At 34.2% G+C, this 3,692-nt stretch overlaps 1 non-coding gene across 1 annotated transcript; it reads right to left on the bottom strand.

Annotated features, from left to right (window-relative positions):
- Positions 1-3,080: 3,080 nt before the first annotated feature.
- On the bottom strand, positions 3,081-3,187 carry LOC133787726 (small nucleolar RNA R71). The gene has a single exon (XR_009872728.1). It is a non-coding gene; the product is annotated as a small nucleolar RNA R71 (small nucleolar RNA).
- Between the last annotated feature and the right edge of the window lie 505 nt (positions 3,188-3,692).

Below are 3,692 nucleotides of genomic sequence, written 5' to 3'. Positions count from 1 at the left end.
CCAACTCCAGTGACCACTCAGCTTGATTCTTTAGTGGGTTTTGAAGCCCAAGAAGCAAGGAGTATGGTGGTGGTGGTTGCTCAGCTCGTGGTGGCTCGAGGTGGCCGGAAAGTGCTCGGAAAGTTTGGGAGAAACCCAAAATCGCAGAACTTTGAGTGCCTAGTTGAGGGCCTTCGGCCGCGTGTGAGGTGGAAATCTTCAGGGTTTCGGGGGACGGCGCGTCGACTAGGCTAGCACATGGCGGTGGCCAGCGACGAGAGGGTGGTCGTTCGGCCCTGGCAGAGACAATGCATGGAGAGAGAGAGAGAGAGAGACTGAGTATTTTTTTTTTTTTTTGTTTAATAAATAATAATAAAAATTTTGTTAAAAAAATTATTCAAACTTTTAGGACACACATAAGTTTTTAGGGCTCGCACTGCATGTCCTAAAAGAAATTATTTAGGGACACTCAATGAGTGTCCTAAAAAGTCCAGGAACTTTTGTTAAAAAAATCAAACTTTTAGGATACATATACATTTTTTGGGCTCGCACCACGTGTCCTAAAAGAAATTCTTTAAGGACACTCAATAAGTGTCCTAAAAAGTCCAGGAGCTGTTTTTAGGGCTCGCATCTAGGTGAGTGCCTAAAAAAGTGTCCTAAAAGCATGTTTTTGTAGTAGTGACCCTAAAGCATCAAGAATAGATCTTTAGATCATCTGTTCATCTATTCATCTCCTCATCATTTTTTTTTCAAATCTCACTTAGCATTCCTTTTATAGGCTCAATTAGGTCACTTATTTAATTAAAGATTCAATAAAATAATAGGTAATATCATCCATTAGGTCAAATTTATCATGGGCTTTAGGCCTGTGAAATTTTCCATTTAATTATAAGCTTATTGGACTTAAATTCAAAGCTCGTATTATTTTCTATCGATTAATTAATTAAATAGTTATTTAAATTTTTTATAAAATTAATTATTTATAATTTGAACATTGATTTAAACTTATTTATTAATTTAGACACCAAATTGTCTTAATAATAAATATGTCCTAAAATCTCTCTTATTCTCTAAATTGTATAACTCTGTGAAATTATCCAAAATTGACATGGTCAACTTTGATAATTCTAATTGATAATTAAATCAATTATTTGAGACTATCTATATGATTTTATTCAATGTATAGTGGGGACCATGGGCCTATGAAATCAAGCTCCAATAAGTTATCATAAATTTAACAAATAAATTTACTAGCTTATTAATTCCTCGTGACTCAACTAAAGACTCAGAATTGTACTCTTGAATTCATAGAACGCTTTTTAAGCAATATAGATACATTATTAGTTATCCATTGTTACAACCATAATTATCACTCAATCCTCTATCGACGGTCTACAATGAGATGGGATTAAAATAACGTTTTACCCCTCATTGTATTTTATCCTTAAAACACTTAGTTCTTTGTAAATGATATTTCAGTAAACTAATATTAACTACTGAAATGAGAACTCTATCATTTAGCACCTTGAACCAAACTAAAAGGAAACCATCATTTTACTTCTCCATCAGAAGGTATAGATGTTCATATTTACCACTCCCACTCAATTATATTACCAAGTTCACAAGATTTAAGTATGGGTTAGTCTGTAGGGTAAGCTGGTAATGAACAAGTCAAAGAACTCAAATAATACAATCAATTAGAATACTGACCACTCAGAATTGAGATTGAATTGACCTATGGTCAACTATATGATATGACTAGAATAGATAATAACGATATGTTTACTTATCCTGTCTACTATCAATTTCGGTCCAGTCCGATGTAACAAATACATCTGATCTTATCTACTTTGCTAATGTTATGGAAAGAACATAATACTACAATGTGTAAGTATACCATACCGTAGATTGGCAAGTCAGTGTAAATCCTGTGCACTGACTAATCTTAGTACTAACTTATTTTGAACATATATTCATATTTATATTCCACTGTGATTACGTCACTATATATATGATTAGTTATATGCTTGAGATTTAATAGAAGTTTATATTAAACAAATAATCATGAAAATAAAACAAGTGAGCAAAGTGATTGATCAAGTCAAAATTGATTTCTATTCTTTTATTGATAATAAATGAGATTACAAAGAAATTTAGTTTCAATTATGGCATAAAACCTCAACAATTATTCCATTGAATTAATATAAAGGTATTGAGTTCTCTATTGTTCTATTTTATTGTTTTATTATTTTATTACTCTAGTTTTATAAATTCTGAATTCATTATTTGTCGAATCAATTGGAATTAAAGATTAACTCTTGCTAGTTAAAAATAGTTTTCATGGGAACGATACTTGATTTATCACTTTATTACTTGTTACGATTATGTGCACTTGCGTAGTTCAAAATTATCACAACAAGTTTTTGGCGTCGTTTCCAGGGACTGTATTATTAATATCAATATAGTTTATTTTTATTCTAAATTGGTTTTTATTTTAGTACTCATTTGTTTGTGGCTGATATTTTGTTTTCAAGAAATATTGGTATATGTGACGAATTAAACAAAACGAATTGATACTGGTAGATCTTGAAATTGAGAGAACTTGCAAACAAAGGTGAAAGATTAAGAGAAGGTTTGAATTTTCCATGACTGAGAATCAAGGTGATGCGGCAAACAATGTTGCTAATGTTAATAATATTCCAAATGTAGGAGAGGTCTCAGTGCAACAAAGACCAAGGACGCTAAGAGACTATGCGCTTCCTACTGTCACGGGAGTGCATTCATGCATCAGACACCCCATTATTGTTGTGAATAATTTTGAGATCAAGCTGGCAATACTACAAATGGTCCAGTCTACTGTTCAGTTTGGGGAGTTTCCTACTGAAGATCCTAATTTAAGCCTAGCCAATTTCCTGGAGCTGTGTGCAACTTTTAAGAAGAATGGGGGGAGTGATGATGCAATCAGAGTGGGATTATTCCCATTCTCCCTAAGAGACCGATCGAAGAGTTGGCTAATTTCACTGCAAGCCAATTCTATCACAACATGGGAGGAACTAGCCCAGAAGTTCCTAGAAAAGTTTTTTCATTCAGCAAAAGCTGCAAAGTTGAGAGGAGAAATTAATAATTTCTACCAGACAAAAGGGGAATCACTGTATGATGCATGAGAGAGATTCAAAGAGTTGTTAAGGAAGTGCCTGCATTATGGTATAGAGAAGTGGATGTTGGTCCACAACTTTTATAATGGGTTGAATGGTACTACTTGTATCATAATGGATGTTGTAACATGAGGTGTGTTCATGAGCAAAAGTGCTAATGAAGCTTATGAATTGTTAGAGGAGATGGCGATGAATAACTGCCAGTGGCCAATTGAGAGGGGACAACCAAAGAAGGTGGCTGGTATGATTGAATTGGACACTATTTCCATGCTTACAACTCAAGTAGCGGCTTTAACAAAACGATTACAAAAGAGCAATCTCCCATCCCAGGCCATGCAAGTACAAAATTTATGTGAGACATGTGGCAGTGCCCATCTACTAAATTAGTGCTTTTTCCTAGATATGAATAACATGCCCATGGAAGAAGTGCAAGCCATAGGAAATTACCAAAGACAAAACAATAACCCATTTTCCATGTCATACAACCAAGGTTGGAAGAACCACCCAAATTTTTCTCGGTCAAATAATCAAACCACACAACGACCTTTCCATAATCTC

Source organism: Humulus lupulus, chromosome 6 (genome assembly GCF_963169125.1).
Source record: "Humulus lupulus chromosome 6, drHumLupu1.1, whole genome shotgun sequence".
Lineage (NCBI taxonomy): Eukaryota > Viridiplantae > Streptophyta > Magnoliopsida > Rosales > Cannabaceae > Humulus > Humulus lupulus.
This window is presented reverse-complemented; position numbering and strand designations above follow the sequence as displayed.